Raw genomic sequence first — 11,012 nt, 5'->3', positions numbered from 1 at the left:
CTTTTTTTGCCCTTCCTTTTCATTGAAAAAGTGTCATGTTTCAGATTGGCACATTTCAGCTTTTTCTACTGGTTAAGAAAAAAAGCCAAAAAAGCAAGTGGGTGGTGGGGGGGTGGAGGGATGTTCTGGGAGGAAGGAAGTTTGGCAGAATGCACACAAACACATACAAACAGATGCTCTCTTGCTCGCACGGATGTCACACTACAAAAATGGCAGAAAGGGGCCACATTTACTTCCCATTCACTGGAAGAGGAAAAAAAAAAGCTTAAGTGATACATAAACGTGATTCATGATTAGAACTCTCAGCCTCAGAGCAGTGATGCACATTATTGCATTAGATCCTGTAAATGAAAATGAGTACTATTCAACACTATACTCAGATCAATCAGTAAGATGGATCGATATATTTCTGTAGTTTTTTTGGTTGCAAATACCAACACCAAATGCAACACCTTGATTCTTTTCTTTATCAGTAATTCTGTTGTAGATTTGCTGCTGTTCTTGCGATCATTGTCATGTTGCATGACCCAGTTTCAGCAAAGCTTTAGTTCACAGACAGATGATCTCACATCTGACTCTAAGATAATTTGGTATACAGAGAGGAGTTCATAGTCCACTCAGTGGCCACAAGGTGTACAGGTCCTGTGGCTACAAAATAAGCCCACTGTTCCAGATGTCTTAGGGGTTTGCCTTGTCCTTTTTTAAGAGGTGAGACTTTCTCCTACAATCCTACCAAAAAGTCATATTTGTTGTATCTCTTTCTAATTGTACTGGATAGTAAGGGATAGTTCGCCTCTTTTGACATGAAGCTGTATGACATCCCATATTAGCAATATCATTTATGAACATTGACTTACCCCCGCTACGTCCTGTGAGCCGAGTTCCAGCTGAGTTTTGGCGTCCATGAAGGTAGTCCAGCTAGTTGGCTGGGGCTAAAAAAATAAAGCGTCTTGCTTTTCAAAACAATATGCGTTCAAAAGAGTAATACATTTGCATCACAAAATCATTCTCCAGGAAAAAGTCCGACCTCACATCGCTCGGCGCTATTTTTGCCTCCCTTGATATCAATGCGTCCAGCCACCTAGCGATAGCTGCACCTATTACAGTGTTTACTGCTCGGAAGCAGGGGACTGCTCGGTCTGCACTTCGGTCTGCACAATTTACATTGAACGCATTTTGTTTTGAGAAGCAAGACGCTTTATTTTTTTAGCCCCAGCCAACTAGCTGGACTACCTTCATGGACGCCAAAACTCAGCTGGAACTCGGCTCACAGGACGCAGCGGGGGTAAGTCAATGTTCATAAATGAGATTGCTAATATGGGATGTCATACAGCTTCATGTCAAAAGAGGCAAACTATCCGTTTAACACGCACCCAACTACTCCAGGCAAGCAAACTTTAAAAAAAAAAAAAACTTTCATTGAAAGAGGGTGTACTTTCTTTTTTCAAAAGATTATATAAATGTCACCTCCTACAGAAAAATCCCACTTCTATATAGAGTTCATCTAAAAAATTCAAACATCGAGTCAAGTTCACATGATGTCAACAAAGAAAACCTCTTAAAAAAATGACACAAACAATAAAGTTCACTCAAAAGAAATATCACCAACACCAAAATAAACACTGAAGGTGGAGTCCTGAGGTGTTCTACAGATGTTCCAGAGTGGCGGCATGTGAGAAAAAAGCTGCTGTTGATTTGGTTGCTGATGCTGAAAGTTGGCTTGAGCCAGAAGCTTAGACAACAACCAATTTCATAACAAAGAGGAAAAAGTGCCAAAAACCATAAAATGCAAAGATGCACAGGTTAAAAAAAGGAAAAGAAACAGTAACAGCAGCTGTACTTTCAGTCTTCATTATCATAACACTTAGTTTCACTCCATCACAAAGCAGATCTTTGTCTACTTTGACTTCTGCCTTTTCCAAAGCAGAACAAAGCTAAAGGAACAACAGCACAAAGACAACCAAGATCGTTCCACATACTTCTGATATATCAGGGCCTCAAAGTGCCTAAAGGAAAACAAATTATCCAAGTCCTATAGAAATTGACATTAATGTTTGGGGAATAAAAAGGTGCAAGTAAGACTAATGTAGATGTCAGTGAAAAACATTCCTGGTGAAGCTTAAGACAACAAAAATAAAAGGTCAGGGAACGTTCCCACAACTTATAAACAACAGAAATACAAACGAACTGTGGCGCTCTGTAAAAGGCCCCTAAAAGTTCCAACATTAAAGCTGTTCAGAGATGTTGGAAGAACCAAAATATCCAAGTAAAAATATATCTATGTCCAAAAGACTATCCTGGTGAACCAAACAACCAAAACGGGAAACATCCCTCAAAAGAAAAGAGCAAAGTTTCTTTAACATTCTGGAAAAAATAGTTTGCTGGAAAGACTGATTATTTTTGAGTTTGGGGAACTTTGTATCTTTTTTATTCTTTTAAAGTGGATTTCATGGACTGGTTGAAAACAATTGCTCCTCACTGTGACTACAACCCTGAGAAAAGGATGAAGAAATGAATGTTTCTTAAACTTAAAGGAGTTACATATTTAGTCCTGAATATTCAACTGATTCGAATTTATTTGTCCTGATTCAGTGTTTCTGGGAGCGTTCATTTATTGTTGTGTTCAGAAATGCCAAAATGCATCCAAACAGGAAATTCTAAGAGAGCCTTGGATTTTTTAAGTTCTTCAAATGTTTAGGAAATATTTTCACTTGCCGAACTTCTTACTTGTATAACTCTCGTATAACCTTAGTTTGGATGGTGTTATGCTGTAATTTTGTCATGTGTAAGCTCCATGTTTTGGTACAGAGAGACAACTGGAGAAATCCTGTGATACAATATCTGGCAGCAGGCCATAAGGGGAGAAGCTCTCTCTGTTACAAAGTTAGCAGCAAGATGCTCAAATCAGCAAAAGCTAGGTTACATTTAGACTAAGACCATTTAGGGGATCCTAAATGACAGCACGTTTTTTGGCGAGAACTGTTGGACAAGAACTGATGACAGTAATGTATCTGTTCGGTCTTAAGCCGTGCTGCTCGCTCTTATTAAAGAGTCTTGGCTGAAGTCCACTACTGCATCAGGCTGGAAAGGCAGCGGGCAGACTTTCACTTTGCACCAGTGAGTCACTGAGGTGTTCAGTGAAAATATCTTACACCTTTTTGCTGCAATTGCAGCAATTTTGTCTCCTTTCAAAAAGATCCAGATAACTGCTGAATTCTACTCTGCAGTTCCATACACATGCAGACATCCAGCAAGTTAGAAGTTACCTTATGGGTTTCGGTTAGTAAGTGAGCTTCAACTAAATTTATTTCATTAATGTATGTTTTTGCACTGTAAATGTTTGTTTTCTTCATTTTTCCTAATTGGCTTTACACCAGAAGTCCAAAGATACTTAGACTTGGATGATAATTTCATGTTTCTGATGAAAAGAACATTGCGTTCATCCTGAATGTAGCAACACAATATCCTGTGCTGGGTGAAGGCATTCAGATGTCCAACTCTTCCTTTACATTAATCATAGCATTTTTTACTCTCACTTCCCCTTTGGTTATTCTCCTTTTTAAGTTTGCGCACTCTGCTGAAATATTAACCTATGTGACCACAGTGATTGTTTTTATGAGGCTGTTGCACCATTAAGGCTAACGGCTGGGAGAAAATAGAAGGACTTATTTAATTGGAAATTACAAGCTAAATTTTGTCAAACGCTAACTTTAACGTAATGAGTCTTTGAGAAACATACAAAACCACCCCATTGATGACTGGCTTTGCCCTTCTATGATGAAGCTTTGGCAATGAAAGGTCCTCACATAGGAGGTTTGGTAGAGAAACAAAAACCATGATGGTCAGATATGATGTTTTCTGAAAACACACAAACCTTTGCTCTGGCCATGTTGATGACCTGCTGCTGTCTCAAGATCAAGTTACTGTCAGTTTTATGGGCCACATGCCTGGCTGCACTATCAGATCTTATCTTACATTTTTGATAGAAGATGATTTATATTCCCTCTCAAGGAACGTGGTACAGATAATGGTCTTTTGATTCAAAAGAAGCAACCTTCTTTTGTTGCCAGCCATGCGTTCTTCAACCCACGTGTGGCTTCATGTACTCATTTTAGAACTTTATAGTATTTCTCAGCTATTAAACCCAAGCACAGTATTCACATGGTGATTTTGGGATGAACCACTTTTTTTAATTGAGGAGATGAGCCTTTACGAGTTCCTTACAATGGACTGTATCTGTGTACTGTTGGTTTGTTAACAAGGTTTACGTTATTGTTTCCTGCTCTGCTTTATAGAGCACAGGTTGACCTTACATACAGAAACTTAAACATGAAGTGTCATCAGTTTTCCTGGTATTTGTATCTCCCTCCTGGAAATGTCAGATAAGATCCATTAAAGCTTGGGCATTGCGTTATTCACTTCACAGGAAGAACAAGCATTAATTTGATTTTAGTGCAACAGCAGATGTTTGTGGACAGTTCATATGATACAAATGATTCAGCAAAAAACATATTCTTAGTTCATTGTGATTACACTCTTTTGCTAGATTATAAAGTCCATCCTGATTAACATTTATCATCGTACATCACAGTTTGTAAAAGTGTTTAATTTATAACCGGACACTGTAAAATTCTGGTTTGGTTTTATCATCGAGAACATAGATGAGTAATTATAGTGTTCTCTCACCTGGGGACATGCTTGACTGAAATAAAAGAAGTGAGGCATGCATGAAGGAAGTGGTGGGTTATTGAGTTCACGCTGGACTTTAAGCTGGGTTTGCAGATAAGAACATGCAGCCTTCGCTCAGTTCTTGTAATAAAAGTGGCATACTGTTATTTTAAGAACAAACTGTCAATCAGACGGCCAGCTGGTCATCCTACTTTAAGGATTTTGTTTCTCTTTGGATTCTCTGCTCTGTGTCATGACACTCCAAAAATGAAGCATTTGTTTATGCTGCCGGCAGGTAAGACACATTAAACCTCAATATCATGCACATTTCTATAAGTGTGCACATGCTGGTCAGAGGGGTGTTAAGATGAGGGAGAAGTCACTTGTGTTGTCACTCATTACAAATGCAGAATTTTCTTTTTGACCACTCTGTGATAAAACCTTCACTGCAGTATTGTTGGTCATTGTGTCCTCTTGTCCTGACGGGGAGTTTAACTGCACATCTGGAGAATGTCTTCCTGTTCGACTCGTCTGTGATTTTAAAAGGGACTGTACTGATGGATCAGATGAAGAGTATTGTGGTAGGCTGGCTTATCGCCAAAACTTCTAAATCTAATTTTGTGTTTTCCAACTTAGTGTTGTCAGTTTTGCATTTGTGCGTGTGTGTGTGTGTATGTGTGTGTGAGTATGTGATAAGTGATTATGGCTTGTACTCAATCACCCATTAAAACACATTAAGTGGTTAAGACTCTTTTTATAGCCGCTATAGAAATTTTACTTTGTACAAGATGTGCTCCTCGAATCCCAAATTCAACAAACTATTAAAGCCCAAAACTTGAAAAAAATAAAAAAATATTTTTCATTACTTGGACAGTAATTACTTGAAGACTAATATTAATTTCTAGTTACTAGGCTAGCATGTATTTAACAAATAACAAGAAATGAGTTAAAGAATTATCATTTTAATCATTCAAATTGAAGAGGATGTGAAAATGAATAATTTGGAATTGAAAAAAAATCACGATCAGAATTAGAAATCGAGTAAGTTATATGTTGATATGTTGTTTTGTTTTAGTATTTTTTTTCCCTTGAGTGATGCCCTGTAGAAACTTCACATTCACATTTCTAACTCTCAGCTTGTTTCTACATGATATACAGTGTCAATATATTTCATTATTATCAAGGTCCGTGTGACTTTGAGGATCACTCTTGTGGTTGGAAAGACAACAGTGATGCCTCCTACAGCTGGAGGTGGCAGAAAGCAAACGTCACTTCAATACCTGGACAGGACCACACCACAGGAAGCCTTTGGGGTCATTATATTCACTATTAACTGCTATTCATAACCTCAACAGTACTTCAGTCATTTGAAATGGATGTAGAGGCATTTCAAATATGTCTTTCACTTAAATACGATCCAGCTTGTGATGATGGTCTTAAACTTGGACTTTTGCTTGCTTGACACAGGACATTTCATGCATATAGATGATAAACAAGAAGCTAGTTTTCTTCAGACAGCAAATTTGGAGTTTTCTGTTGACCGCCTGGTTGCTCTGGGATGCCAAATGAGGTACTGAGAGCAGATACTTAAGATATTTGTTTCACAGTTGACAACTCTTTGGCTGAAACTATATGTCTATATACCTCATGCTAACACTCGCCTGTTTTTCCGATTTATCTGTTTATATCTTTTAGCTTTTGGTATCATATTAATGACAACAAGACATCATCACCATTATCATCAACCCTTAAAGTTAAAATGGTCAGAGGAACAGCTGTGAGAGACTTGCTGCAAATTTCTAAGAGCAAGACAAACGGTTGGGAGAATGCCACAGCTTTTATTGGTAATCAGCCGGTAGGCTACAAGGTCAGTAAGTTATACTGTATATCTTCCATCTGTACACAGATATGCTTGTTGAAAGGTATTTATCTAAAGAAGTTGGGTTTAACTATGTATAGCTGTATAAATATTCTTTTTTAGTACTCTGTGTATTTTGTGTCTGTGCATACCTTTTAGTTTTATGGATCTTTATCAGGCTTCCTGTGCTTCTATACCTCATTTCCACTGCAAAAATTGATAAGCACCTTAGATTTTATTATTTTATTTCGCACTATCTTTTATCAGGAGTGGAATTTGCATGCAACTGAAGTTAGAGCAGTCTGACCCACCTGACCGTGCTGGCACAAAATCCACTTTTCAAGATCACATCACAGCAACCATTAAAGCTCTTAATTACATTCAAATAGATCTACATGAGTAGCTGTGCTGTACCAGAACTCATGATTATGGATATTAGTTTAAAAGGCATGCTCACTATTGTAGATGAAAATATCATTAGAATTTTATGGCAATAACATCTGCTGAAGTATCACATATCCCTCAATAGAGGGTTGCTGCCTGGCCCAAATGAACATAAAAAAAACCTGGGACATTATGTGGCTCGTTTCTGGAGTAATTGGGCTTCATGGGTTTTTTTTTTTTAGTTTGTTTTCTTTTTTTAATGTTTTGATCTTTTCATCGGAAAAAATGAAGCCTCCTTGGGTTTCTTCAACATGTAGTCTGAACAGAGAGTGGAAGGAGGCAGACAATCCTCAGCAGGCACAAAACATCCATCTGAGGTTAGCCTGTGTTTCTCCTGAGGTTAGCTTGTCAATAACCATAAACTAATATTAGGAGCTTGGTCGCTCAATGTCATGTGGTAGTACAGCATTCCCCTATTGTTTAGGGGCTAAAATTTCACCGTTTTCCTAGAGTCACAAAGTACACAACTTTTGTAACAATTTGTATTTTGGTATTTCTGAACACAACGATAAGAGAACGTCCCTAGAACCTTGTACCGAGGTGTTGGACCAGCACGGGTATATTATTCAAGGGTGAAGATATAACCTCTGTTGAATAGCACTCTGTTTGTGCAAATTGTGATGGCAATAAGAAAATTCCTAAGATTTATAGACCTTAATATCAAATTGTAATAGTTCTCCTCTTCGTACAGCTGCAGTTTTCACACAGCCCTTCATATCAGGAAGCCAAGGATATTATGCTGGATGATATCAGTTTTGAATACTGTGGAGACGAAGGCATCCCAGATGGATCAGATCTCCTCTCGTGTGATTTTGAAAAGGATACCTGCTCGTGGTACCATGATTACACAGCTAGCCTTTTGTGGAAAAGGAGTCGTGGGTCATATGGAGACTTAACTGGGAATGGTGAGGATACAACACACAAGACGACACAGAGGAAGAAAGACATTTAAACTCCATTCTATTTAAGGGCAGTTATTCAAGTATGAATGCTTTGGAAAGCTATCTATTTAATTTAGAGAAGTTGAAACAACACCATGTCCTTTGTTTTAGAGTAATGCAGAGCTCCTCTTTTAACTCTGCTCATGTTATACATAGATGCCGGCATTATTTTTAGTAGTTATGGAAATGTCAAAATTCAAGTTCATTCACATTCTGACTAAAATGAGCTATTGATAGGTACCTAAGTGAACTAGAGGATTGTTTTTCTCTTGTTTATTCTTCTTCCACAGGCTACTACATGTTTATTAAATCTGCGTACAACTCAGACACATCATCAACAGCCAGGCTTGCCAGCTTCCCTCAACCCGCAGGTCAACTTATATGTGTGAGCTTCTGGTATCACATATTTGGAAACAGCATTGGTACGAGCCTCAATGTACATAACTGCACTCCCAGACAAAATCAAACCCCCATTTGTAGCCTTTTTTCTATAATGCACAAATCTTTTTGATATTCTCTTGTGATCAGGCTCATTGAAGTTTATTGCGAAGCGTTCTGATGAACCAGAGACGATTGTGTGGATGAGAAGTGGCACTCAGGGAAACAAATGGCGATTTGCAGATCTTACCTTCAACAGTGACAAACCAATACAGGTAGTATTATTGCCCTGTATTGTGTTTTTATTATGTGTTATTGGGTGTTGGCCAGATTATTTTAAATGAATACTTTTAGAGAACTCTCTAGATACATAAGACATTTCATTTGCTGCAAAGTTATGTCATCAAGACTTGGTGGACTATAGACAAAAAAAAATTACAATATATCTGTGCCTCTCTTGCTTTTTTTTAACTGGAGGTATTTGTTTTTTTTTATCAAATTTTGAGTTTTGCTTTTGTTTTACATTGGCTCTTTGTTGCCTTTATGTGGTAAAACTACTCTTATCATAAATCAAATTGCTCTCCAGTTCATTATAGAAGCTGTGCTGGGTGGCAATCAGGGGAGCATAGCCATCGATGACATCGTGGTATCCAGCAGTATAAATGGATCCTGTCCACCTGAGAGAGAGTGCACCTTCCAGGGCTCCCTCTGTGGCCTTCAGCCCCAACCATCTGCAGACTTCAGCTGGAACCGGATCACTGGGATGTCTCAACCTTCCAACTCTTCTGGCCCCCTCACAGATCACACTCTGGGGACAGAGCAAGGTTTGACACTACTCGGAGCATGCTTTACATCGCCCAGGCGACACTTCGAGCACTTTCAGCTTTCACTCCATTTTATCTGTAGGTTATTACCTGAGTGCTGAGTTATGGAGGCACCCTGTGGGGTCCAGAGGTACAATGATGACGACAGTGATGAAGCCCACCCCTTCGGATGGGGAATGCCTAATATTCTGGTACTACATGGAGGGAGGAGGAGTGGGCGAACTCAGTGTTTACCTTATAACAGCTGACAGCCACGAAAACTCCACCAAGCTGTGGACCAGAAGAGGAGATCAAGGGACGCACTGGAGGCACGGAAGAGTGACGCTTTTCAGCCCTGATCAGAGATATCAGGTAGGTGCACAACCAACGTGGTATCAGGTATCTCTGAGTAATCACACAATTAAAAGAAAGATCTCAATACTCACTTATTTTTGTCTGTGCTATGATTTTATATCATATTACATCATATTTCATGGTTTGTACAGTCCATCTCTGTTTAAGAAGAGCTACGTAAGTCCAATATTTAAAGTAGATTGTAATAAAACTTTAATTAGGATGTTTTTTGCATTTATCAAGAGTAAGTTGATGTAATTAGAAAGGTTTTAGCATCTCAGTCGAGTAAAACTAGTAACATGAAAACATTACCACAGGCACTTTTTGACATTTTTTATTAAATCAATGTCATTGACTTAATGATCAACCAATCTCTAATAAAAACAAACAATGTTTGTAGCAGAGTAATGTGTCGCTGTTGGGTAGTACATTTCCTTGAAGGAAGTATGGGGCATTCAAGACATCTTATGAGTTAACATCAGTTCGCCTTTCTGAGTGACAGGTGATTTTTGAGGCGACAGCAGGGGACGGAGAGAGGAGAGACATCGCCATTGATGACCTCACCGTCCTGAACGGTGTCTGTCCCCCAACCGGTTAGTGAATTTAAAATTTGAAAGATCATTACTGTTTGCATGCGTTTACGGTGTATCTGTGGCTTTTTTTATTGGAGGTTTTTGTGACTTTGAGATGGACTTCTGTGGTTGGGTGAACAGTCGTCCGCCTCAGTCTGGAATTGACTGGGACTGGCTCTCAGCTGAAAGTGACGGTCTCTTTGTTCCAGGAAGGGACCACACCACAAATTCTGCTTTAGGTCAGCAGCCAAACATTTGCTTTAAGTACAAGAGCAGCAGGATAACGTAAGCCTAACTCTTTTAGGATGTATTTTATCTCCACAGGTCACTTTGCATTTTTTAACACCGATGGATTTAATGAAATAAAAATTGCCCAGCTTGAAAGTGAGTCTATGGAGGCTGTAGACCAAGCTTGTCTGGAGATATGGCACATTGCTCAAGCATGGTCTGCAAATAGTGAGTATTTTCTAATTTTTTTCTATTTTCAACCACATGGTAATTAACTTTTGGTAACAACAGACATCAGAGGTAGGGAGGCCGGTATACTGCATAACTTAGAGATTTGAGTACTAATGCCTGATGCTAATATGGCAAACCCAAGTGTTTGTCACAGAATAATCAGTTAAATGGTGCAGAAAATAGTGGTAGGAGATTTGATGAACCATTTCTCTATCATCGTCACAGATTAGCCTCAACCAACCTCAGTGGAGTGAAGCCTGTGGGTAAAATTAAACACTTGCCAAAGGCATTTGGGAAAATCACTGAAACAAGTCTCCATGAAATCAAATGAGATGTTTGTAAATACACCGAAACATTTTATGATATCATATTTCCAAGTTAGATTATTTGTTGAGGAGAAAACTAGCAACAATGTTGTCACTCTGAAAATGTTTTCTCTTCATGAGTGATTTCCAATGATGATGCAATGAAAAAAGATGACCAAACTAAGACACGAGCACCACCATGTTTCACATACAGGATGAGGTTCTTATGA

Source organism: Odontesthes bonariensis, chromosome 14 (genome assembly GCF_027942865.1).
Source record: "Odontesthes bonariensis isolate fOdoBon6 chromosome 14, fOdoBon6.hap1, whole genome shotgun sequence".
NCBI lineage: Eukaryota > Metazoa > Chordata > Actinopteri > Atheriniformes > Atherinopsidae > Odontesthes > Odontesthes bonariensis.
Note: the sequence above shows the minus strand (reverse complement) of the source record.